Source organism: Ailuropoda melanoleuca, chromosome 9 (assembly GCF_002007445.2).
Source record: "Ailuropoda melanoleuca isolate Jingjing chromosome 9, ASM200744v2, whole genome shotgun sequence".
In the NCBI taxonomy this organism is placed as follows: domain Eukaryota; kingdom Metazoa; phylum Chordata; class Mammalia; order Carnivora; family Ursidae; genus Ailuropoda; species Ailuropoda melanoleuca.
The window spans coordinates 22,026,960-22,054,877 of NC_048226.1; the positions used below are offsets into that span (position 1 = coordinate 22,026,960).

At 37.1% G+C, this 27,918-nt stretch overlaps 1 pseudogene; it reads right to left on the bottom strand.

Annotated features, from left to right (window-relative positions):
• Positions 1–2,896: 2,896 nt before the first annotated feature.
• LOC117803859 overlaps positions 2,897–27,918 on the bottom strand; it is a 34,519-nt pseudogene continuing 9,497 nt past the window's right edge.

Genomic DNA, 27,918 nt, shown 5'->3' on the forward strand with positions numbered 1-27,918 from the left:
TGGGAAGCCTTTTTCTAGGTGTGCCTAGGCCCTCCCTCTGTCCCATTCTTTGTTAGGGAGTGAGCCTCTCCAGGACTAGCTATCTCCTTAATCTAAGCACCTTTTCTTTTTATGGTTAGGGCTGAGTCAGTGGATGTTCCCTTGCCCATTTCCATTACCTATCACCACCTGCCTTGCTTAGACTCACCTGTGCAGAGCCTGGTTTAAAAACAAAACAAAACAAAAAGAACTTAACTGTAGTGAGAAGTCCCAGAGCTCACTACTTAAAGCTGTTCTTCAGGAGTGTGCATGCATGTGCCAATCCCACACCAACCAATGGATTCTAAAACCATCCTTTAAGTGAAACAAGGATGTGTTACCAAAGTGTTTACTGAAGATGCACAAAGAAACCCTGCTTCTGTCTCAAGGTTAGTATTTCCTGTATAAATTCAGAATTCCCTGTAGACCTTTCTGAGTGATTGATCAGAAGACCTTTTTACACCATTGTAGGGAAATACAGATTCAAAATTGTTTTAGGTGTATGAGTTGGAAACAGTACTCTTTTTTCTTTTTTTAAAAATAATTTTTAATAGTGGTAAAATACACATAAAATTTACTACCTTAACTGTCTGTTAGTGTACAGTTCAAAGGCATTTAGTACAACCACATTGTTTTGCAAACATCACCACCATCCATCTCTAAAACCCTTTCATCTTCTTAATCTGAAACTCTGTACTCATTAAGCAGTAGTCCCCCACTCCTCCTGGCCCCTGGAAATCACCATTCTATTTTCCATGTTCAATGACCTTGACGATTCTAGGAACATCATGCAGGTGGAACCATGCAGTATTTGTCCTTTTGTGTCTGGTTTATTTCACTTAACACAGTGTTCACAAGTTTCATCCATGTTGTAGCAGGTGTCAGAATTTCCTTCCTGTTTAAGACTAATATTCCATTGTGCATATACCAAATTTTGTTCATCAATTGATGGGCATTTGAGTTGCTTCCTCCTTTTGGCTACTGTGAATAATGTTACTGGGAACATGGAATACTCTTTATTTTTAAACATGGCAGTTGGTCTCGATCCTGGAGACTCATGAAATTCCTCTCTAACTTCTCTGTTCTTTTAGCACTCCTCCCCTTTTGTAATCTGGGATATTTTGTCTCTACTAAATGAAAAATATGATGGATATTATATTCCATTTGATGAAAGGTTAAACACATACCTTGAGCAAATCAATTTCTTTATTACTTAGTGTTCTTGTATATGAAACAGAAAAAAAATACCATTACCAACCTCCTAGACTTATAAGGAAGACAAAAGGAAAACATTTTCTATAAGAACTTAACACACAGCCTGCCGCAGAGTGACTACTGAGCAAGTGGAAGCTGATACTTCCTTCCTTGTAGATAGAGATAGAGGACAGGGTAGAATTCATTCATCTGGAGCATGGCACATGGACAGAGACATACTTGTAGCTAGAAATACCATGAAGGAAGGTGCACACATAAAGACTTTCATGCAAAAAGATTGGCCTTAATTATTGAATATAAGAGGTTCTTGATGTATTCAACCAGCAGCCAGTAGGACTTTCAGGGGAATTGCATTGCAAGAGAGAAAACCCAAGCCTGGCAAATAAGGGACCTTGATTCCTCAGCTTCTGATCCTGGTACTTTGCCTGGGATGATAGGGGTAGAACAGCTCCCAGAAGGGGAATCTACCCTGTTATAGGTTGGATTTTGCATCCCCCTCAAATTCTTATGTTAATGTCCTAACCCCTAGTACATCAGAATGTGACCTTATTTGGAGATAAGAATGAAAAATGAGGTCTTTGGAAGGATCCTAATCCAATATGACTCTTTGTCCTTATATAATGGGGAAATTTGGACACAAAGCTATGTACATTTGGAGGGAAGACAGTGTGAAGAGACACTGAGGGAAGACAGTCAAGGAGAGAGGCATAGAATGGATTCTTCCTCAGAGATCTTAGAAGGAACCAACCCTGCTGACATCTTGAATTTGGACTTCTAGCCTCCAGAGCTGTGAGACAGTAAGTTTTTGTTGTTTAAGGGACTCAGTTTGTGATACAAAAGTCCTAGGAAACTAACACACACCTCTAAACCCTTTCAGGGGTGGCTGTGGAAGACCCTGTTAAGTCAGCAGAACTTAAGGAAGCAGATTGGCTGACCAAGCAAACTTCTGGTCTTCAAGGACAATTTAATGCTTATTTGGCATTCATGTAAATAGCCATTTGGCAGGGGGGCAAAAGGGTGACTGAAGCATTTTATTAAACTAAGTATATAATTTGCAAATGGTTTTATAAGAAATTAAAAAAAAACAAATTATAAAAAAATTTCAATAAAAACAGAGTTGACAGCAGAATCACTTTTTATTTATAGTACAAATAACATTTTGTTTCTCATATACTGGCTAAAATTTTTATAATGTATTCCCCAACTGATAGCTGCAATATTACATTTTAATGAGTAGTCTCACAGTTCATTCATTCATTTACTGAAAACAGTTTCACCATTTGGACCATACAAATCAATTGCTCAGTGTTAAGGACAATGTTGATAAAATTTGTCATATATAACATGAAGTCATAAAAAGCTTTTCAGGATGTAGATGTATTCTGGACTTGTTTCTCTACTAAATTCTTTACATTTCTAAGTCAAGGAAGTTTTTTTTTTTTTTAAAGATTTTATTTATTTATTCGACAGAGACAGAGACAGCCAGCGAGAAAGGGAACACAAGCAGGGGGAGTGGGAGAGGAAGAAGCAGGCTCACAGTGGAGGAGCCTGATGTGGGGCTCGATCCCATAAAGCCGGGATCACGCCCTGAGCCGAAGGCAGACGCTTAACCGCTGTGCCACCCAGGCGCCCCAAGGAAGTTTCTTTTACTTCAGTATGACTTTCAAGCAATGCGGTCTAATTTTGGAGGGCCTGAAGCTGTGGCTGGGAGGAATTTACTGGTGACTGGCTCAATGCCAATGACTACTCCATGGCTATGTTTTCCTCCCCCTGTAATCATGGAGAGGTAGGGATTACCACCATTCTTCTTAAATTCTTCAGTTTCTTGCTGCAACACTAACATGCAGTGTTCTCTGTCTTTGTCCCCGTGCAGCCCATGGATGTCTGAAACATTGCGTCACAGCAAGGAGGCATTACCTTTCTCAAAGAACTCTGCAGTAGCAGGCAAATGACTCCACTTGTCTGCTTCTGGGGACTTCCCTGGTGGGCATAAAATGTGGCAGCACCCCTGCCTCCCCCACATTCCCCATTCAATGAGCTTCTTTGGCTTTGCTGTTCTGCTGCTCCATCCTCTCTTCTCCGGGTGCTGGAAAGCCACTGCCCGGTAGCCATCCTCCTCAGCGAAATGATCCAGTAGGTATAATTTCAATCTCTTTCTTTCCGTTTTTCTCTTTAGACTTCTATGCAGAAGTGACATATTTTAGTGATAAACTCTTGTACTATAATGGTTTTTATAGGGTCTCTTTCAAGAACACAGTTTAAAAATTGCACTGTGTATCCTAAGAAATAGTTATGGTCCTTGAAAATGTCTACCAGAAATTTGGTTAATGGCTACACATATCTTGAAGAGCTGCTTCTTTTTAGTTTGGTGACACAATCCTTTATCAACATAATTGGTTTNTTTGGTGACACAATCCTGTATCAACATAATTGGTTTCCTTTTCAAATCCTACTTTTTCTGTAAGGCAATTTCTTCTGACAGCACTTCTCTGAGTGACATTTTTTTTTAAACTGAAGTATAATTAACATGCAATGTTATATTAGCTTCAGGTGTACAACATATTTATTCAATGATTCTATACATTACTCAGTGCTTGCCATATAGTAGTCACCATATAGCATTATTAAAATATTATTGACCATGTTCCCTGTACTGTACTTATCATCTCTGTGACTTTTTTTTTTAATATGGGAAGTCTGTACCTCTTAATACTCTTTATTTCACCCATCTCCCCACCCGTTCCCTTCTGGCAACCACCAGTTTGTTCAAAGAGACAAGGTAAATAAACAACGAAACAGACTCAAATACAGAGAATGATCAAGTGACACTTTTTTAAGTTTGAGTATTCCAATGATCCAGTAACAGCAGCATAAAAAGGGTTGCTAAAATCTCCAGTAATCTTTTGTTTTCTTTTTTTCTGAGATGATGTTTGTTCAGAACTCTCAAGATCAATATGCCCAACCAGGGGAGGATCTGGCATACACTTGTCATAGGACAGTTCTGTTTTTGTTGCTCTAAAGACAAATACAGACCAGGGAATCGGCAGGGCATGGGTGCATTGGTAAATATTTATATTATTTTTATCTACAAATTATATCCCTTTGTATAATTGTAGGCAAATCATTCTTAGTAAATCTAAGTAAATAAATAAAACTAAATAAAATTATAGGGCATGGCTATATCTGTATTATCTCTCCATTTATTATAGTTCTGCATTAAAAAAAAACTGCTTCTAAAACCATCAGTCAGCATTGCTGTCTTTTACATAAGGAGTAGAAAACTCATTGCTGTTGTTTTTATCCTCAAAAACTATAAAAAATCACACTGAGTTCCATCACTAATCATGTAATTTGGCCGGTCTGGAAATAATCTAAAACCCTGGAAAGAAGGGGGGGGGAAATCAGCACCCAGTTAACTGGGAAAAGTTAATTCACTCTCAAAATCAAAATTCAATAGGATTATATCATATAATGCACTAGATTTTCTTGGAGTAAAGGTAACAAAACGGACACAAAAGGAGTTGTTTATAAAAAGAAGCCTTCCAGACATTACAGATTCTTTTAATTTTTTATGAATCACTTTTTCTAGACTCAGATCTGTGAGCCACATTATTCTCAACTGTTAAAGACCCTGAATCAATACCTACAGGGGAAACTAATTCATTGGGCTGAAAAGCCATTTCAGCAGGTAATGGCAATTCCTGACTCTCTGATAAGAGATTTGGTCATCCCTGGCACAAAATTCAACATGATGGTTTGTTGTTGTTTTTTTTTCCCATACCAGATAACAAAGTATTCCAAGCCATTAGAATTTTTCCCATTTCTAGTTCATCTTCATTCATAAATTATTCTGTGTTTATCTGAAATCTCACATAATCCTCTGAAAGATTTCTATTTCTCCTTATTTCAAAAGGGTCAGTAAAATTAATTTCCTCATTTAATTCAAGATTTGTAGTGCTTGGTACAGACTTTAAAATAGCGAACCAATTCAAAGAAGATTGTAGACCATCTCCAGTGTCTGTAGCTACTAGATTTTCTCCACTTCATTCATGACCTTGGGGTTGTAACTTTTAGACACCCAGGAAAGATCACTTGATGCTATATAAAACAGTAAGTTCTGCCTAACTCTTAGGAAGTGGTTCATTCATACTCCTTATCTGCAAGAGTATTCTAGATCTACAACAGAACTAAGAGCACACATGCTATTAATTCAGGTTTTTAAGGAGTTACAGCTCTTATTTCTACCTGAGTTTCCCCTTTCTGCATCACAGGCTATGCACATATTCGTATTACTCATTCAAAACTGAATGTGAAGTTAAGGAACTCAATGTAGAGGAGGAATTGTCAGTTTTCATTGTTCAAATCCANCTTTCTGCATCACAGGCTATGCACATATTCGTATTACTCATTCAAAACTGAATGTGAAGTTAAGGAACTCAAACTTAATGTAGAGGAGGAATTGTCAGTTTTCATTGTTCAAATCCATATTTTGTGTATAAAGAATTGGAGTCATAATACTTGCAAACTCACTAGGGTCACTTAAATTATTAACGTCTCATAAAGGCAAAAATGAGTCTATCCGGTCATCAGAAGGGTTCAATTTCTGAAAAGCATTCTGCATCAAGGACTAAGTTTCCAATTAGCTGTACACCCCCAAATGAATCCTTTTTAGAATCTTCACTCTCTTCCTAAGAAAGACACTTTTCCATTATTTTACATGAGGTGATTCTTATTTCAGATACTCCTAGTAGAAAACCCTACATTTTCAACTCGGAGGATTGTTGTAAGGATTAAATGAGATATCTACAAAAAAAAAAATGCTGTGCACAAGTCCTGGCACTTAAGAAGCACCCGACTCTATTCCTTTTGAAATCACATTCAGAAAGTGCCCTTCAGTCAGGTCCAGGTCAGAAAACACGTCTGAGACTGGTTAAGAGTTCTAGCTCATTGATTTTCTTAGCTGGCAGCCCCAGGCATAACTCCCTTGGAGTCTGCAGTCTTCTAATAAGGACTACCCCCAGGATTTTCTGACTTCCAAAATCTAAAATGCTGCTTCTTTATTATTTCTGAGTTTTGATAATCAAAGTTATACCTGAATGAAAACAAGGTTACATTTATTTAAAACCCAGTAGTGTTAGGACTTTTTTTTTTTAAAGATCGGAGATGCATTGTATCATATCATTCTCTACTTTCTAGAGATGCACTGTCCAATATGATATGTGCCTTTATGGAAAAGCATGCAGGAAATAATAAAATCCTTCCTTCTGTCCAGCAATGATGCTATAGACATACTAAGATCACAGTGGATATTCCTGTTACCCAGCATAATATCTTTCTGTACCTGAAACAGTTCCATTAATACAGGACATCTTTTTCCCATAAATAAAATACTTGTGCCAGACACAGATATTATCTCATTTAATCTTCCCTTAAACCAAACTGTTTTGTAGCAACATGATATATTATCATGGAATTATAGACCTCTAGGGATGTACAGGACCTTAGCAGCATTGCCAATTTTTAGTCAGTGGAGAAATTCCCTCATGACTTCTCTGACAGATACTATTCATAAGTGGAATCCTGCTCCAGTGACAACTCAAAGTCCCTCTTTCATCTTTGTATGGTTTTTCTGCTTTTTAACTTTCATAATATGAATTTTCAAACATGCAATAAAGTTGGAAGAATAGTACATTGATAAACCATATACTAGATAAACATTACAATGAGCAGTCGTAAACATTTGTGTTGTATTTTATTGTGTTATTTTTATGTTGTTAAACCGTCAGAAAAATCTTGTAATCACATAATCTCATAATTAAAAAAAGAAAATTCAAGGTAATTCACTAATATTATCTAATACACAGTCCATATTCAAATTTTTCTGTTGCTTCAAAAATGACTTTTACAACTTCCATTAAAACCAGAAAACTATCTACATTCATACATTACATTTTAGTTAATATATCTCTTTAATTAAGAAGGTACTCTCTTTTTTCCTTTTTATAATTTTATCTTTTTCTTCTTTATCTTTTTATAGTTTTATTGAGATATAATTGACAAATGAAATCATACATATTTAAAGCATAAACTGTCATACCATGTCACATTGTAAAATGATTACCACAATCAAGTTAACACATCCATCACCCCACTTCACATACTGTGTGTGCATGTATGTGTGTGGTGAGAATGCTTAAGATCTACTCTCTTAGCAAATTTCAAATGTATAATACAGTTTTATTAAGTATAGTCACCGTGCTGTACATTACATCCTCAACTTACTCTGAAAGTTTATGTCCCTTGACCACCATTCCACTATCCCCTCTCCCTTGTCCAGTCCCTGATAACCAACATTTAACAATCTGCTCCTGAGCTTGACATATACATATATAAATATATATAATAAAATATAAATGTAAATATATATTCCACATATAACTAATGCCGTTCATTATTTATCTTCCTCTGTCTGGTTTATTTCACTTAGAGTAATGCCTTCCAGTTTCATCTATGTTTTCAAATGGTAGGATTTCCTTCTTTCTTATATTAATATTGATTAATATTTCATACATATTAGTATTTTATGTTTATTATATAATATGATTGTATATAATCACATATAATATAATGCTATATTATATATTATATATAATTATATAATATTTATATGTGTATATGTCACAATATTTATCTCATTTTCTTTCTTCATTCATCTATCAATAGCCACTTAGGTCATTTCCATATCCTAGTTATTGTCAATAATGCTGCAATAATCATGGGAGTGAAGATCTCTTTGAGATATTGATTTTATTTCCTTCAGATATAGACTCAGAATAATGGCTGCACCAATTTGCATTTCTACCAATAGTGCACAAGGGTCCCCATTTCTCTCCACGCTTGCCAACACTGTTATTTCTTGTCTTTTTGAGAATAACCATTCTAACAGGTGTGAGGTGATATCTTATTGTGGTTTTGATTTGTATTTCCTTGATGATCAGTGATTTGAGTGTATTCTTGTGCTGTTGGCCATCTGAATGTCTTCTTTGAAAACATGTCATTTAGATCCTTTGCCCCCTTTTTAATTGGATTATTATTATTAATTATTTTTGCTAAGGATTTTATGAGTTCCTTACATATTTTAGATATTGATCCCTTATCAGATATATGGCTTGCCTATATTTTCTTCCATTCTGTAGGTTATTTTTGTATTTTGTTGATGATCTCCTTTGCTGTGAAGGTTTTTAGTGTTTTGTATTTCCTTGATTTCGTTTTTGTTGCCAGTGCTTTTGATGTGGTATCCAAAAAATCATTCACAAGACCAATGTCAAAGTACTTTTCCACTGTTTATTTCTAGATGTTTTATGACTTCTGGTGTAAGGTAGAGGTCCAGGGTCATTCATTTGCATATGGATATCCAGTTTTTCCAGTACTCTGTATTGAAAAGACTATCCCTTCCCCATTGTGTTCTTGACACCCTTGTCAAAGACCAGTGACTGTATGTGCATGGATTCATTTCTGAGCTTTTTAAACTGTTCCATTGATCTATGTGTCTCTTTTTATGCCAGTACCATACTGCTTTGATTAGTCTAATTAGTCTAAACTATATCATATAGTTTTTAAAAGGAAGTTTGATGCATCCACTTTTGCTCCTCTTAAGATTGCTTTGGCTATTTGGAGTCTTTTGTGGTTTGATATGAATTTCAGGTTTGTTTTTTTTCTATTTCTGTGACAAATGCCATTGGATTCTTGATAGGACTTGCATTTAATTTGTAGATTGTTTTGGGTATGATGGATATTTTAACAAAGTAATCCTTCCAATCCACAAATACAGAATATTGTTCATTTATTTGTTTTCTTCAATTTCTTTCACCAATGTCTTATACTTTGAGGTGTACATATCTTTCACCTCCTTGGTTAAATATATTCCTAAGTATTTTATGATTTTGATGTTATTGTAAACAGGATTGTCTTAATCTTTCTCACATGGTTTGTTTTTAGTGTATAGAAACAATTAATTTTTGTGTAATTTTTGGATCGTGCAACTTTATTCAATTCATTTATTGGTTCTTAAAGGTTTTTGAGGGGGCACCTGGGTGGTTCAGTTGGTTGAGCATCTGCTTTTGGCTCAGGTTGTGATCCCAGGACCCTGGGATTGGGCCTGCATCAGGCTCCCTAGGGAGCCTGTTTCTTCCTCTCCGTCTGCCTCTTCCCTCTGCTGGTGTGTGCATGCTCTCTCTCACTCTCTCTCAAATGAATGGGTAAAATCTTTAAAAAGACTTTTTTTTTTGGTGGAGTCTTTAGGGTTTTCTCTATATAATATTACATCATATACAAACAGACATAATTATATTTCTTCCTTTCTATATGGACATATGGGTTTTTACCCCTTGCTTAATTGTTTTGGCCAGGGCTTCTAGTACTATGTAGATACAAGTGGCAAGAGTGAACATCCTGTCTTGTTCCTAATCCTAAAGGGAATGTTTTCAGGTTTTCACCATCATGTATGATTTTGGCTGGGGGTTTGTTGTATATGGACTTTATTGTATTAAGGGACATTCCTTCTACACCTAATGTGTTGAGAGTTTTTATCACGATAGGATGTTGAATTTTGTCACATGCTTTTTCTACATCTATTGAGATGATCATATATTTTTACCTTTCATTCTCTTAATATGGTGCATTTTTAATTGATTTGCATATGTTGAAAGCCTTGCAACCCTGGGTTATATCCCACTTGATCATAGTATATAAGTCTCTCAAAATGCTGTTGAATTCTGTTTATTAGTATTTTTTTTGAGAATTTTTGCATCTATGTTCGTCAAGAATATTGGTCTACAATTTTATTTTCTTGTAGTGTGCTTGTCTGGCTGGCTTTGGTATCAGAGTAACATTGGTCTTATAAAGTGAGTTTGAGAATGTTCTCTACTTCTCAATTTTTTTAAATGTTTGAGAAAGATTGGCAATAATTTTTCATTAAATGATTGATAGAATTCATCAGTGAAGCCATTTGGTCCTTTGTTGGAAGAATTTGATTACTGATTCGATCTCCTTATTTATTATAGGCTTATTCAGATTTGTATTCATGTTTCAGTCTTAGTTGGTTATATGTTTCTAGGAATTTATCCATTTCTTCCAGGTTGTCCAGTTTGTTGACATGTCATTGTTCATGGTAACCTCTTATCTATCTATCATATTTTTGGGTATCAGTTGTAATGTCTCCTATTTCATTTCTAATTTTATACATTTGAATCTTATCTCTTTTATTTCTTAGTTTATGGAAGATTTGTCAATTTTGTTTATTTGTTTAAAAAAACCAGCCCTTAGTTTCAATGATCTTTCTTATTGTCTTTGTTTGGTCTCAATTTCATTTATTTCCACTCTGATCTTTGTTATTTACTTCCTACTAACTTTGGGCTTCATANTTATTTCTTAGTTTATGGAAGATTTGTCAATTTTGTTTATTTGTTTAAAAAAACCAGCCCTTAGTTTCAATGGTCTTTCTTATTGTCTTTGTTTGGTCTCAATTTCATTTATTTCCACTCCGATCTTTGTTATTTACTTCCTACTAACTTTGGGCTTCATATATTCTTTTTCTAGTTCACTAAAGTGTAACGTGAGGTTGTTTACTGGAGATCTTTCTTATTCCTCAACATAGGCCTTTATCATTATAAATCTCCCTTTTAGAAGGGTTTTTGTTGCATCCCATAAATTTTGGCATGTTGTCTTTCCTTTTTTATTTGTCTCAAGGAATTTTTTTTTATTTCACTTTTGATTCTTTTTTTTTTTTTACCCATTGGTTGTTTAGGACTGTATTGTTTAATTTGCATATATTTGTGAATTTTTCAGCTTTCTNTTTTTTTTTTTTTTACCCATTGGTTATTTAGGACTGTATTGTTTAATTTGCATATATTTGTGAATTTTTCAGCTTTCTTCCTTTTATTGACATTTTTATTTTATAACATTGTGGTTGGAAAAGATACTTGATGTGATTTAAATCTTCTTAAATTAGCTAAGAGTTGGTTTGTGGTTAATATAGAATATACCCTGGAAAATATTCCGTTAGTGCTTGATCTTCTATGTGTCTTGTTACAGTTTTTGACTTAAAGTCTATTTTGTCTGATGTAAGTATGGCTACCTCTGCTCTCTTATGGTTTCAATTTGCATGGAATATCTTTCTTCATCCCTTCACATTCAGTCTGTGTTGTCCTTAGAGCTGAAACAAGTCTCTTCTAGGCTGCATGGAGTTGCATCATGTCATCCATTTAGCCACTCTATATCAGTTGATTGGAGATTTGATCCATTTCTATTTAAGTAATTATTGATAGGTAAACACTTACTATTGCTATTTTGTTCATTGTTTTCTGGGTGATTTGTAGTGTTTTTGTTCCTTTCTTTCTCTCTTGCTATTGTCCTTTTGATTTGCTGTAGTGATATGCTTGAATCTTTTCTCTTTTTTTTTAGATTTTTTCCTTATACTACGGTTAAGTGATTTATATATCACAATTATACTAATCGAGTATTTTGAATATGACTATATATTTCCCTTTATCTGTGTGTTTTATACTTTCATATGTTTTCATGTAACTTATTAGCATCCTTTCATTTCAGCTTGAAGTGCTCCCCTTAGCATTTCTCATACAGAAGGTCCTATGGTGATTTATCTCTCCATTTTTATTTATCTCAAAAAAATCTTTATTTCTCCCTCATTTTTGAAGCATAGCTTTGCCAAATAAGTATACTTGGTTGGCAGTTTTTTTCTTTCAACACCTTAAATGTATCATTTCACTCTTTCTTGTCCTGCAAGATTTCTGCTATGAAATCCACTTATAGCCTTATCGTGGTTTTCTTCTCTTCTCTGCTGCTTCCAAAATTCTCTCTTTATCTTTGATTTTTGATATTTTGATAATATTGTGTCTCAGTGAAGTCCTTTTTGTGTTGAATCTGTATGGAGACCTATTAGCTTCATGTACCTGGATGTCCATAACTTTCCCCAGATTTGGGAAGTTTTCAGACATTTTTATAAAATAAGCTTTCTGCCCCTGCTGGGACCCCTAAAATGCAAATACTGTTTCTCTCAATAGTGTCTTATAATTCACATAAGTTTTCTTCATTCTTTTATTTTCTTCTTTATCTCCAATTAGATAATTTAAAATGACCTATCTTTGAGTCTACAAATTCTTTTTTCTACTTGACCAAGTCTAATGTTGATGCTTTATGTGGCATTTTTCATTTTATTCATTGTATTCTTTAACTCCATGTTTCCTATTTTTATTTCTTTCTGTTTGACCTCTTGTTTTACTCATGTGTTGTTTTTGATTTCATTGAGTTGTTGATCTATGTTCTCTTGTAGCTCTCTGAGGTTCCTTACAGCAATTATTTTGAATTCTTTTAGGAAATTCATAGATCCCCATTTCTTTGAAGTCAGTAACTAGGAAATTATTGTGTTCTTTTGGTGGTGTCATGTCTCTCTGATTTGTGTGTGTGTGTGCTCTTGGAAGTCTGGCATTATTGTCTCCTCATCCAAAGAAACAATTACCCCCTCTAGTCTTTACTGATTGGCTTTGAGATATAACTTCACAAGTCTAAGGATTTTGAGGCTTTCTCATATCTTTTCTATGGTTATTCCCACTCTAGACTTCTTGTTCCCTCTTGGGAAATTCTTGAGATCATATGCCTTCCCATAATCCCACAAAGCCATGCTAACTACTGAAAGTCTTCTTTTTGCTTCCCCCAGGGTAGTGCCCTGGAATGCTCAAGTTTGCAAGCCTTCTTCCAATTCCATAGAGTTGAGCTGGCTTTCTGGACTTGCTTGATATCTGTCTGCAGTTGGTTTCCACTTGCCATTCACAATGAGTATATGCTGGTTGGCTGGACAGAAATATGTGGCTGGGATGAAGTGTACAAAGTGTTGGCAGTTCCTGTGAGACAGTTTCGAGGTTCTGCAGGTGAGATGCTCCCAGTGGCTCATGGGTGGCCTAAACGACTCCACAAATTGGTTAGTAGGAAGAACCAAGAAGCAGTTAGTAGCATTCTTTGATGAGTTCCAAGCCTGGGTCTTGTGCTCCCAGTCTCTCTCAACCCTTCAGCATTGTAAATCACCTCAATAATCTGGGTGAGGCAAGAAAAAATGGTCTTCTTGGGAAGCATCTTGTATAACCTGTCAGTTACTCATATGCTCTTATTTTCTCTGTGGGAGAAATCATTGACTGAAGAGGCCTCTCTTGGCACTGAGCTCTCTGCTTTGGGGGAGGGGTGATGTGGGCAAAGTGAGACTGTTCCTCTTACCTTGCTCAGTGTATCTATGCCCAGGGAGTTTTTGCTCCAACAGTGTGCCAGAATTTCTCTGCTAGACAATCTGACTCTTACAAAGGTATTCTTGTCCATGGGGATTATCAAAATTGATCTGTCAGGGGATAAAGGCAGAGAACTACTGCTATTCTGTCATCCTATTGATGTAATTTTCTCCTCTTTCTTTCTTTCTTTTTTTCTTTCTTTCTTTCTTTCTTTCTTTCTTTCTTTCTTTCAAGGTTTTATTTATTTATTTGAGAGAGAGAGAGACAGCCAGCGAGAGAGGGAACATAAGCAGGGGGAGTGGGAGAGGGAGAAGCAGGCTCCCAGCGGAGGAGCCCGATGTGGGCTAGATCCCAGAACACCGGGATCATGCCCTGAGCCGAAGGCAGACACTTAACGACTGAGCCACCCAGGAGCCCCGTCTTTCCTTTTTTTTTAAAGATTTATTTGTTTATGAGAAAGAGAGAGAGACAGGAGAGGGGCAAATGTAGAGGGGAGCGAGAATCCCAAGCAGACTCTGTGCTGAGTGCAGAACCCCATGTGGGGTTCTATCCTACGACCCTGGGATCATGACCTGAGCCAAAACTGAGTCAGCTGCTTAACCACCTGTGCCACCCAGGTGCCCCACTCCTTTTTTATTTTTAATGATACTGATTTATTGAAGAAACTGAGCTTTTGCAATATTCTATATTCTGGATTTGTATGGCTGATTCTTCTATTTTCCATATTTGATTTTAATAAAATCAAATTAAAAAAAAACTTGTTTAGACTTAAAGATTTTTGGCAATAATACAACTTCCATTTATTTCATATCATATCACAACACATCAAGAGGCAGATAATGTTAGAAAGTCTCTGTTAGCCATGCTAATTTGATTACATAGCTAAGTGTAACAGCCTTCATGCTCAATCATAAAGGTAAGTTTTTTCTGTTTCTAATTAGCAAGTACTCTATAGGGTGATATTATGAAACTAGAAATATGCTGTTCCTTACCACCTTTCTTCTAGTGCTTTTTAGCATCTCTTGATGATCCTTGTCTGAATCACTTATTTTATTGAAGTTTACAAAATGGTGATTTTTCTAATTTGTTCATTTGTTCTCTTTCTCTCTCTCATTCTCTCTCCCATTCCTCACCCCCCCATAATGACTACTGAAATCTGTCTATTAAAATATAAACTATCAAAATATTTCAACCCTATGCTTCTCCATCCCCAGGTTTGTGAAACTGTACACTAAACATAAACTTAGAAAGTAATTCATCCCCATAAATGAGCATGGCTTTGCTCACAGACACCCTGACTATGCTCTTAGATCCTGATTTCAGAGACAATTTCTGAGTTTTCCTCAAATTTTGGTGGTAAGCTTGGAGCCAGAGCATGATAAATTTATATATTTTCTCTAACTTTTTAGTGTGAGGTAATGATGGGTTCACTTACAAGTCTAAAAAATGATAAAGATCCCATTTGCCTTTCACCTCATCCTCTCACAATGGTAACTTTATGCATAACTAGTTACAGTATCATAAGCAAGAGGTTGACATTGATGCAATCCATTGACCTTACTCAGATTTCACCTATTTTTGTTCACCTACTGGTATGTGTGTAGATATTTAACTCTATGCGGTATTACCTTATTTATAGATTCATATGACTACCACTGCAATCAAGACACAAAATAAATCCCTTATAAGAATCTTTTACTAGTCTTTGTAGCCACAGCCTTCTCCCTCTGTCACTAACCCATGGCAGCCAGCAATCTGTTCTATATCTCTACATTCTTGTCATTTTAATAATGTTATATTAATAAGATCACACACTATATACGCTTTTGTATACAGTATATAAAAATGTGAAAACACACAGTATATAATAGTTGGTGGCTTCTTTTTTTTTTTCACTCAGCATAATCTCTTTGAGAGCTATCCAACTTTTTTATGAAAATAGTTTGTTCCTATCTGTTGATGAGAGAATTCCATGATATAGGTGTACCGTAATTTAACCATTCAACTAGTGAGGGACATTTTAGTCATTTTCAGTTCTCAGTGATTACTGATTAAGATACTATGAACATCCATATGCAAGTTTTTGTGTGAACATAAGTCTTCATTTCTATGGAAGAAGTGTCCAAGAATATAATTGCTGGGTTGTATAATAAGTATATTGTGTTTTGTATAAAGTTGCCATAGTCTTTCCAGAATGGCTATGCTGCTGTACCATTTCACATTTCCACCAATGATGTATGAATGATTCCAGTTACTTTGTGTTGTTTGTGTTGTTTCTGCTTTCAGCCATTCCAATAGGTGTGTAGGGATGTTTCATTGTGATTTTCACTTATGTTTTCCTAATGGTTAATGATAAAATCGTTTCAGGTGATTATTTGTTTTCTGGATACCCTCTTCAGTGAAATATCTTTTGCTCATTTTTTCATTAGATTTTTTTTTTTTACTGTTGAGTTTTGAGGGTTCTTTTATATATTATAAATATAAGTCATTTGTTGGATATATGGTTTGCACATATTTTCTCCTAGTTTTTATCCTATTCACATGGGCTTTCATAGAGCAATAGTTTTGATAAGGTCCAATTTTTCTTTTTATAGATCCTGCTTTTGGTGCCAAGTCTAAAAACTTTTGCTGAGCTCTATGCCCTGATTTTTCCTTATATCTTTTTTAAAGTTATATTTTGTATGCATGTCTGTGATCCATTTTGAATTAGTTTTTGTATAAATCATGAAGTTTAAGTAAATTTTTGTTTTGTTTTGCTATGGATGCCCAATTGCTCCAGCCCCAGTTGTTACAAAGGCTACCTTTCCTCCATTGAATTGCTTTAACCCCTTTGTCAAAATTCACTTGGGCTTATTTGTGTATCTCTTATGGGTTATCTATTTTATTCTTTTGATCTATATGTATATCCCTCTGTCAACAGCACACTGTCTTCATTAATGTGGTTAGATAATGTTTCTTCTCATATTGTTAGTCATATATATATATATCCCCTGATATTTGTCCCTTATTCCTGACACAGAGCTCCTAAAATCCTCACAATTTCCTGACTGATAGTAGTGTCTTTCGTTATTCATAATGAGTCTCTTTCAATCATACATGAGACCCAAGTTTACATTCATGAGATGACTGTTGGTGGGTGTGTGGGGTACTGGTAGCTTCTGTATAAGGGGTTGATTACCAGAGATACCAACCACTTGATTAGAGATTTAGAACTATCAGCCCCATCCCTTGACCTCTGAGGAGGGGTGAGGGCCTGAGATTGAGCTCAATTCCCAATGTCCAATTATTTCATCAATCATACCTACACAATCAAGCTTCAATAAAAATTCTTGAACATCAAGATTTGGGAAGTTTCTGGATTGGTGAACACACCAATATGCTGGGAGAGTGGTGCACCTAGAGAGGATATGGAAGCTCTATGCTAACCTCCACCTCCTCATACCTTGCCCTATGCATTTCTTCCATCTGGCTATTCCTGAGCTGCACCCTTTATAATTATATATTCAAATACAAACATATTTATGAAAAGTTTGAACAAATTAATAATTTTAGAAAATATTGGCTTTTCTGAAATACTTTCTGAAAAAAATACTATTTCATCAAGAAATAACAAATCCATTGTTCCACCATCTTAGTTATTTCTCATTAAAACCACCTTAAAGGGGGCTCCTTCATGGTTCAGTCAGTTAAGCCTCTGCCTTTGGCTCAGGTCTTGATCTCTCCAGGTCCTGGGATCAAGCACCGTGTCTGGCTCCTTGCTCAGTGGGGAGTCTGCTTCTCCCTCTTACTCTGCCTCTTCCCTTGGCTTGTTCTCTCTCTCAAAAAATGAATAAATAAATAAAATCTTTAAAAAATAAAATAAAACCACCTTAAAGGTTTTAGCCTCGAGAAATAAAAACAGATCTGAAAATATTATTCAGCTGAGATACTTACCTAAGATAATCATTTCACAAAGCAAACAATAATCAGATTGTTTTATATCATCATTAAATATGTCCAGCAGGGGCGCCTGGGTGGCTCAGTCATTAAACATCTGCCTTCGGCTCAGGGCATGATCCCAGGGTCCTGGGATCAAGTCCCACATTGGGCTCCTCCACTGGGAGCCTGCTTCTTCCTCTCCCACTCCCCATGCTTGTGTTCCCTCTGTCACTGGCTGTCTCTCTCTCTCTGTCAAATAAATAAATAAAAATATTTTAAAAATAAATAAATATGTCCAACAATTCACTTTCCTAGGAACTTTCCAACAATAAAGTTTACAGTCTTACTTACCAAAAATAATCAAGGAACAGACAAAAGTAGACTACATAAGCTCCTCAAATCATCTGTCACTTAAAGACATCATCTTTTCCCCCAAAACTTTTAGTGAATGTCAGGCCAGGATCAGGTGGAAGAATGCTACTAGAGGAAGGCTTGCATGCTTGCCCCAGTTAGGCACCCTCCCCATAAGTAATGAGTTGTGCCATGGCATTTCAGGGGCTGACACCTCCTTTGCTGCATGGAAAGTTTTCTCCATGCCTTAACACAGCTCAGCCTCATCACTGAAAAGATTCTACAATAACAGAGAAGAAACCAATATATAAAGCGAAATAATTATTCATGTCATAATAAAAAAGCATTAGCTACCACAGAACTACACATTCATATTGACTTAAAAGAAGTAAAATGATAATCTGAAAATTTTATAGTGAAAATAGAAAATCCACACTGGACTCTCTCCTTCTAAATGATGCATTATTCCTTCAGTGGATCAATACTATCAATTGGAATGCAATTGTGTCTTGTTCTTGCCTGGAGCCAGCCTTTTCCTTTAGTGTAACTTTGCATACCCATTCTGTAAAGCTGTAATTAATTAAATTTGCAAAACTCTGGGTTACCTTGCTTTTATGCGTACTTACACTTGCTTCAGGTGTGCTAAAAACTCACAAAATATTACCCCCTATTTTCTTTTCTTCTTTAGAAGAAGAACTAAAAACGTGGAAATGAAAATAGGTAGTGGAAATGTAGATGAGGCACTAAAGCCCTGGCCACTTTCAACAAGAGTAATTGGTCCCTGGCCAACAGACTTTGCCATTTCAAAACACCCAATTCATTCTCTCCATTGGCATAATGTAAAGCATATTTAAATTGTGTTTCCTTAGACAACATTTTGCAGAGGGCCTGTAATCCTAGTTCTGTCTTGGGAACACTGGAATTTATATTCAGTCTTCTTCCTCCTCTCTTCCTCCTCCTCCTACTTCTCCTCCTCCTCTTCTCCCTCTCCTTTGTTTATAAGTTGAATTTGGAACTCTCGAGACCAAGTGGCAGTAATTTCTTTACCATGACCCTAATTTCCAAATTCTTTGATGAAAATGGAGATACATTTAATAACCATAGATTTAAATTCTTTGAAATACTTAGGATCTCCTCATGTCACTGGTATCATATATTCAAGATCTTATCAGAACAACTTTTTGATCAGTTTCTTAATTATCCCACATTTACTTACATGGATTCGTGTCTTGACATTGGCTGTAGCTCCAGCATTGAAGACCTCTTTGTGGCTGTAAGTCTCTGACTCTTCCCTGTCTGATGTAGGCTGAGTCTTTGCTCTGTCTTTCTGTTCTGGAACACCTAATCTCTGCCAAAACCTTGTCTTGGTTATTTACCTCTCCCTTGGCCAGTTGGTTTAAGATTAGATTTAAGCTGACTATCATAGGCTCTAACCATGGTTTGCTTTTTGCGCCTATTTTCTTTGGCAATTGGATATTTTTTAATCCCATCTAGCTTCCCTCATCTCTTCTGCTCCCCTAGTGTGTTAGTCAGCTAGGGTTGCCTTAACAAACAGACTGGGTGGTTTAAAGAACATAAATTTATTTTCTCACAGTTCTAGAGGCTGGAAGTCCAAGATTAGGCGTCAGCAGGGTTGATTTCTACTGAAGTCATTCTTCTTGGCTTATAGATGTCCGTCTTCTTCCTGTATTTTCACATCATCTTCCTTCTGTATGTGTTCTTGTGTCCCAATCTCCTTGTCTTCTATAGATACCAGTCATATTGGATTAGATAACACACTAATGACCTCATTTAACCTTAGTACTTCTTTAAAGACTCCATATACAAATACAGTCACATTCTGAGGTACTAGGGGCTAGGACTTCAACGTAAATTTGGAGAGGATGCAAATTCATCCCATAACATCCAGAATGGTTCTTATATCCTTCCTCAGCCCTCAAAGGTCCCCATTTCTTCTTCCTGGGGTACCACATCTGAAATTCCTGATTGCCTATCAAGGGTATCCTCTGTGCAGTTTGCACCACAGCTATGCTTTGGCTTCCAGGGCCATGTTGAATTCTTCCCCTGGGTCTTGATTAGGAGAAGGAAAACTTGGCAGTTTTCTCCAATTTCTAGGTAAATCTAGTGCCTTCTGAAATGTGATTCCAATTGGACCCATCTTCATGCTTGATCTTTTACAATAAGAGCTTTGGTTCTTTTGGCCTTCTTTTTGTGACTTAGCACCAATAACAACACTGAAATTCCATTTTATAAAGTGAGTTTCACTGAATATTAGTTTTGTTTCATATAAATAGATTCTATGTAGGAAACCAAGAACATTTAAGAAATGTTGAATTAAAGTAAATTTTTTTCATAGAAAACTTCTTATAGCCTTATGTCTCCAAGGGTTAGAAGGTGGGGAGTTATGCCTTATATGATTTTCCAAATGTTTTTGTTTGAAAAACCTTTGGGTGGGGAGTGTGAACCATGAACTCCCACCCAGCACAAAGAACCTATTTAAACACTGTGCTAAAAGGCTTAACCAGACTTCAGCTTGGCTTCCACCTGCACTAAGTCATCTCCCAAGGGGCAACCACAGACCCTATGCTGAAGTTTTGCTCAAGAAAATGCAACACTATATTCCCAAATCACATTGCCAAATCAATTTTAGTAATTCCACACACTTTGCAGCGCATCCATTCTGCAGGCAAATGTCAGTATATGCTATCACTTGAGCACATACTGACTTGGACATTCAATGGCAGCCAATATATTCATTAGTGAGTAAACTGCAGGGAGGTATTAGGGCTCTGTACTTAATCATTGGTTTGTACAAATAAATACATTCTCACATTTGCATTGGGCAGTAGTCTGTCATTCAAGGGTGGGAGAATAAACTTGTGGATCAGTAAAAAGTGCATGCTATGTTAAATAAACCTATCACCAGTAGAGCTGCCTGGGTGGCTCAGTCAGTTAAGTGCCCAACTCTTGGTTTTTGGCTCAGGTTATGATCTCGGGGTTGTAAGATTGAGCCCCATGTGGTGCTCCATGATAATCTTTACTCTGTTTGAGATTCTTTCCTTCTGTTTCTGCCCCTCTCCCTGTTTGTGCGTGTGTGTATTATCTCTCTCTCTAAAATAAATAAATAAATAAGATCTTTAAAAACAAATAAGCGAAAAACAAAAAACAAAATCAACAATAACAAAAAACCTAATTGTATTTTACCCTTGAACAACACAGGTTTGAACTCTGTGGAGCTAGTTATATGTGGATTTTTTTTTTATAAATGCAGTACAGAAAAGTAAATATATTTTCTCTTCTATAAGATTTTCCCAATAAGATTTTCTTTTCTTTAACTTTATTATAAGAATACAATATACAATACATATAACATACAAAATATGTATTAATTGACTGCTTATGTTATTGGTAAGATTTCCAGTTAATAGTTAGCTATCAGTAGTTAAGTTTCAGGGGAGTCAAAAGTTATATGGGCATTTTCAATTGCACAGAGGTCAGTGCTCATAACCCTTGCATTGTTCAAAGGTCAACTGTACGTACAAAAGAAAGGTCTTAATAAAAAAAAAAAACAGAAAAGCTGACACAGGTGGAAGGAGGCAAAAAATTATAAAACATAATATACTTTAAAAAAATCCTAACTTGTGACCTTAGAGAAAATCAGGACAATACTGTATGCATAAAACAAAGTCATATAATAACAAAAAAGGAGTAATCAGATAAGAAATTGTTCCTAGACATTATAAATATGATTGTTATACTGAAAAAAGATAAAATGTCCAAAAGAAAAAAAAATTAAGGAAAACACTCAACCTGTAGATCAAAAAGAAAAAATGAAGAGACATATGAGAAGAAAAGTCTAATAGCAGAATTTGAATACAAGATGTCCAAAGAGTTCCAGAAAGAAAACAGATAAAATGTTAGAAAAGAAATGATCAAAGAGTGTCTGATTAGGAGAATATTTTCTGAAGCCCGGGGGAGGAGGGTGAGTGCTTCTACAGTTTCAAAGACACTGACAGTCGAACATGAGAAATTGAAAAAAGCATCTATTCTTAGATGTTTTATTTTTTTAAGTAATTTCTATGCCCAACGTGGGGCTCAAACTCACCACCCTGAAATCAAGAGTTTCATGCTCTACTGACTGAGCCAGCCAGGCACCCCTAATCCTAGATGTTTTAGAACAGAGAGAACATAAAGCAGGGTATCTGTAAAGAAAGAATCAAAGAGGCGTCAGATTTCTCAGTAGTAACACTGGATGCTAGAATACAATAAGGCAGTAACTTCAAAGTCAGGAAGGAAAATTATTTTCAACTTAGACGCTATACCTGGTCAAAATTTCTATTAAGTGTGATGCTAAAGTAACACATTTTCAGTCATTCAACACACAAATTCAGTCAGAATTCATCTCATGCACCTTCAGTGAAAAAATTAATTCTTGATGATATACTACAGTAAAACCAACAAAAATCCAGGACAGAGGGAAGAAAGCACAGAACCTGAAAGAGAGTAGCACTTCCTGGAGACAATAAAGGGCCGTTTCAGATTACTACTGAGTAGTAGGCTCAGAGAGCAGCTGGTCTACCAAAGTGCAAGATTGGGGGTGCTGGGAGGAAACATTTGAAGAAAAAGACAGATTCATGAAAGAAAATCATGATGATGTTGGAAAATCTTGGTGACAAGTTGCATTCATGTGCCAAGTACTAAACAAACAAACAAAAAACTATCAGGAATGCCAGGATAATATGTACAGATATGTACAAGAGGGTCATGCTCCAGTGCAAAGCAAAAAGCATGTGACACAGACCAACATCGCTAGCAATTCCCACCTGGGAACTTGCTGGGCATCCAAATTTTCAGGCCCATCCCAGATCTGCTAAATAAGAAACTATAGAGGTGGCACCCAGTCATCTGAATTAGGAAACTCTGTTGAAGATTCTGATACAAATTAAAGTTTGAGGAGCACTGCTTTAGTTCAGGGGTTGACTCTGGCTGGTTTTTGCTTATAATTTACTGGATGCAGGCAACTACAAAAAAAAATAGTTTCTATAGTTCATTCCATGGTGCAACAGCAGAGGGTAATAGCTCTGATAGACACCATGCACCTGCAAATCCTAAATATGCATTATTTGGTCTTTGACAGAAAATATTTGCTAACCTTTGCTATAGAACATTGNTAGTTTCTATAGTTCATTCCATGGTGCAACAACAGAGGGTAATAGCTCTGATAGACACCATGAGCCTGCAAATCCTAAATATGCATTATTTGGTCTTTGACAGAAAATATTTGCTAACCTTTGCTATAGAACATTGGATAGGCTACCATTTAATTGAGACTTCATTTGACCTTGAATTTTGGTCCATACATTAGGAACCCTAACTCCCTCTCTCTGCATCTGACTATAGTACTCGTGTTTGCAAAGACGGTCATTAAGATCATGCTAGCATTGTAAAAGCTGCTTCTTAGTTTTCAGTCAACATGCACAGCAAACACACACTAAGGATTAAGAAAAGGAGTGTAAGTGTTAAAGCATCATAAATGTGAAGCACACAACAAGAGAAGCTAGAGGTGGGAGGGAAGTACAGGGATGAATATTTCCTCATCTCAGGTCCATGGTACACAAGAGAGATTGTCAAATCCATGCAATAAGAAAAATAGAATTCCATAACTCTTACAAAGTTATAAAGGTTACCAGTAGGAGAACTAAAAATCATAACATAACTATAAAGAATTTGGACAGGAGTATTCCTTCACAGAAATAAAATAAAAAGCAATAAATAAAAGCTGCCTTTGAGCAGGTGCCCCAGAATTTGGGTAGATATGAAGTAGACTTTAATTTTCATTCCATTTCCTTACATTGTGTTTAATTTTTGCATGTAAAAGTACATTTTACTTCAGTAATAATATATATTTCAAAAAATAAAGGAAAAAGCATTTGGGTGACCCAGGCCCCTAGAATTAGGGAAAATTTGATCCTTGGTCTCCAACCCACTTACCCAAATTCCTCACTGGCCCCGTTTGGTAATCTTCCTCCTGTGGGCCTTTTTGCTTCTCATCTGCCCTGGACTGTGCCCTCCTGAACCCAAGGTTCAGCTGGCACCAGGATTCTCTGTATCTCACCCACCCCAGGCCCAGCACAGTCTGTCCACCTTCTAACGCTGCCCTTGTAGCTATGGCTCCCATGCAGCCCACATTTACTCTCCCCTCTCTTTCCCCAAAGCTTCCCTTGTTTACCCATTACCTGCTATTCACCAAATTCACTCAATTTCATTCAATCTGTGCCTACTCCAAAACCTTACCCCTGACTTGCACAGCTACCTGCTCCCTCTTTGTTGAGGAGAACAAAGTCAAGAGGAATATATATAAAATTAAATTTCCTTACAACTTGCAGCCTATTGATAAATACCTGAGACATGCAGAGGGTGACATTCCTCAAGGAACTCTCAGCTGCCTTAATGTAAAGTCTTTGCTAGAGACAAAAAGCAAGCTTAGCTTGGCAATAGCTAGACCTCCAGGATCCTGTAAGTCTTTAATATACAGAAATCCTTTTGTAGGCTTCCATTATCTTTACCTGCCCTCCCAGCTTAAAAAAAGATATAATCAGTCCCACCTCATAATCACAAGCAAGCTCTTTCTGCCCATGGTTGCCATCCCCATGCTATAATAAAAGCACATTTCTGCAATATAAAACATCTCAAGAATTATTTCTTGACCATTGGGTTCAACGACCCTGAATCATCTTTATGGCCTCTGCTCCTGTCACCCCATACCCCATTTCTCAGAATGTTCTGGATTGCCCCACAGCAGGGTCCAGTGGGGAGGGCCAATATTTTCTGGCTGGCTCAGGTCCTTTATCTCTTGGATGCCTATAAAATGTCACTTCCCTGAGAGACCTTTTCTGGACACCCCACCTCTATCTCAGTTCAGGAAACCATCCTATTGTGTATTTTATGACAACACACACTTCTATTTTCTGGTGCTTATCACAAGTGTAATTATTAATCATTTATGCAATTATTTGTTGAAAGTTCTTTATACACAGCTAGCCTTTAGATAGACTATCTGGCTGTAGGCTCCTGTACCAGCAATGATTCATCCAATGCCTGACATAAAGTAAGTGCTCAATCAACACTTGTTACAGGAAGTGGTGAAATTTGATGGCAGGTTTCCACAGAAGGCCTCCACTACCCTGCCATGGCTCAGCTCCTGCACAGAGGCACAGGAAGAGAGGTTGTCAGGATGTTCGCAGGAAGATGATCTTTCAATCTCAAGGGGACAGTTTGCTAGGATTGCTAATGAGTATGGCAACAGGAAAGGGGGGATGCAGGCTGGCCCAACAATTTTGGGTCTGTCTGCCTTCCTAGTGACATCTGCAGATGTCTCCTGTCATATCCTCCATGGCAGCTGAAACTGGCAGTTTCCAGGGACATGTCAGAGGAGTTGCTTTGTAATTTAGTCAAAATTACCTTTGAGATCCAGCTTTGAGCTGGGAAATAATTTGACAAATATTAACGTGGACGTACGTGCCAGCACTTCAGTGACAAGTCAGGGGATCCCTGGGACATCCACAGAAGCAGCTAGGATGGGCCACCAGTCCCTTGCTGTGCTGCATGGAATGCTGGGTTGCCATAGTAAACATCACCATAACCTCATTTGAAAGAACTACTGGAGTAAAAGTTTGAAGGGAATGAGCTGGGAGGCTGCATAGACCTTCACTACAAACTGCAAGCAGACCTTTCACTTGTATGCAGAATTGGTTACTGTTCTCATGCAGAGCACTCTGCAAGCAGAGTGTTGAAGTAAGGTCATTGAAACAGTTTAGAAGAGACTAGTATAAAGAACAATTCATTTGAGGGTCATTTGCAGAGAGAGGTGAGGTAAAAGCCATGAGAGAGGAAAAGCTTTCAGAAAAAAAAAAAAAGGAAAGACAAAACCTTGAAAATTCTACGTGTGACCGCGGAGAAAAGCAGCAGAGCACACTTCCAAGACTGCTGAACACTAAACCTTGAACAAAAAAATAACTGTTTTTCAAGCGTCACTGTGAACATGAGGCTGAGGGTCCAGCCTTCCCCTTCTAAGTGTAATGATTGATGATCCCAGGGAGGAAACTGGCTCACCCTCTGGGCCTTGCAATTTGGCTGAAACAGGTTGTAAAGTCAGTAGCCATTTTCCTCAGCCTTTATAAACCTCTGGAAACTGTCACTCAATTCAGAAAATTTCATTCCTATGAAAATGTGAGAATTTGTGAGCAAGTTTCTAAATCTGCTCAATCAACCTCATAGCAAATTAACCCAATTCAAGATGGAGAATAAAAAAGAGGTTCTCACACTCTAGTCACAGATGCAGCTTTTAAATTTGACTTTTCAAAAAAATCCACACATTACATCAAATGTTCTTTCTCACTTCTGTCAGCCACAGGTCTTTCAACATCAACCAACCAAATGCCACTTGATTTTTATAATCCTGATCTTACATTTTTGGCAAATCTTGTGCTTTTGGTGATAAATTTACTCTCCCTATGGTGACATTAAAACTAAGAATCTTATGGGATTTTAAAGGAATACCATGTGGAGGGTATTTTGATTACCCAATACATTCTGATAGGAAAATGTACTGACTGAAAAAAGCCAAGTATGATCCCGTAGTGACTAGAGCTCTTTCTTGACCAAAAGAAGGAGGTTGAAGACAGAGGCACCTCTATCCAAGTTAGCCTCTTAAAAGGTCTTTTAAAAAATGAGGTAAACAGGGCCACCTGGGTGGCTCAGTTGGTTATGCCTGCCTTCAGCTCAGGTCATGATCCCAGAGTCTGGGATGGAGCCCTTCTTAATTTAAGAGCCTAGAGATTCCTCCCTGCAAACTTATCTTTTGAAGGACAAACATACAGGAGACATAATAGCACTGATAAGCAGATCTGACACACAGCAGATGCTCCTGTGGTCTACTTGTTAAAAGAATGAGATTACCTAAGACCCTCTGGTCAACCTGGCTTTCCTCAAGACCTTGCCTGACTCACTGCACACCAACTCTCTGGACAAGGCCCTGGCGTCCATTTTGCTTGGTTAATGTTACAGTTGGTGCTTCTTCCACATGGTTAAGGACTTGGGACATGAGTCTTTGGGGGGGCTGGTATTTGGATGGATTGAAGAGGAGGTGAAGAAGGGAGGACAGGGACATTTACACTCAGGAAGAGATGTGATAGAAAAGTAAAAAGGGTTGAGAGCTCCTAATGTTGCTTAACTTGAAACCTGGACTCTGGGGCACCAGTCTGGACTTGCAGCAAAGGATAATGGAGGACAGTGGAGAGCTTCATTCTCAACGTTCCCATAGTGCAAGTGTGGGAAGAACCTGACAATTCCCAGATGTGCAGGAAAGGGGTTCTTTGCTGGGCTATGGAGGGTGAACCTCCCAATATCTGTGTCTGCAGGTCCCCATCTCCAATGGTGAGGACCAAGCTGCTAGAAGGGAAAGTGGGAAGGAAAAAGAGGAATGAGGACAAAGAGCAGTGACAGGAAAGGAGAACAGATTCCAGGCAAAGGGACCTGGGACATATTCCGGAATAAGGATGAGGATGAAGAGGATGAGTGCTAAAAAGGGGAAAGAAGGAAGGAAGTGGAATGATGTAGAAATGACAAGTGGGAAAGGAATGGGTTCTAGGGAGAAATCTTAAAACTAGAATGATGATATTTACCATGTGTTAAACTGTCAATCAGGGAGACAGCCCTAAGCTGGTCTTTATGTCTCTTACACCAAAAGGGCACCCAGCATTTTGACAGAATGAATTACGTTAGAAAGCTGAATCAAGTGTTGGAAAAAGCATTGGCTTTAGGGTCTCATTTTCATCTCTGCCACCGACCAAATGCATGAAGCTTGCCTTGCTCATGTCATATGGCTGTGGGTAAGATCACATAAGAAAACATAGGAGCAGGTTCTTAAAAACAAAGTGCTTTATCAATGTAAGCTTGTAGTATATCCAAAGTAGACATTTTTGCTCACATATAAATCATTTTCCCAAATATGAAGAAATTGGATTCCTAGATTATTTCTGCAATTCCACTACTCTTCCCCAAACATAACTCTTTCCTCCTTGTCAGGTTGAACATCTGCCTGTGACAGTTGCTAGTAGAGCCC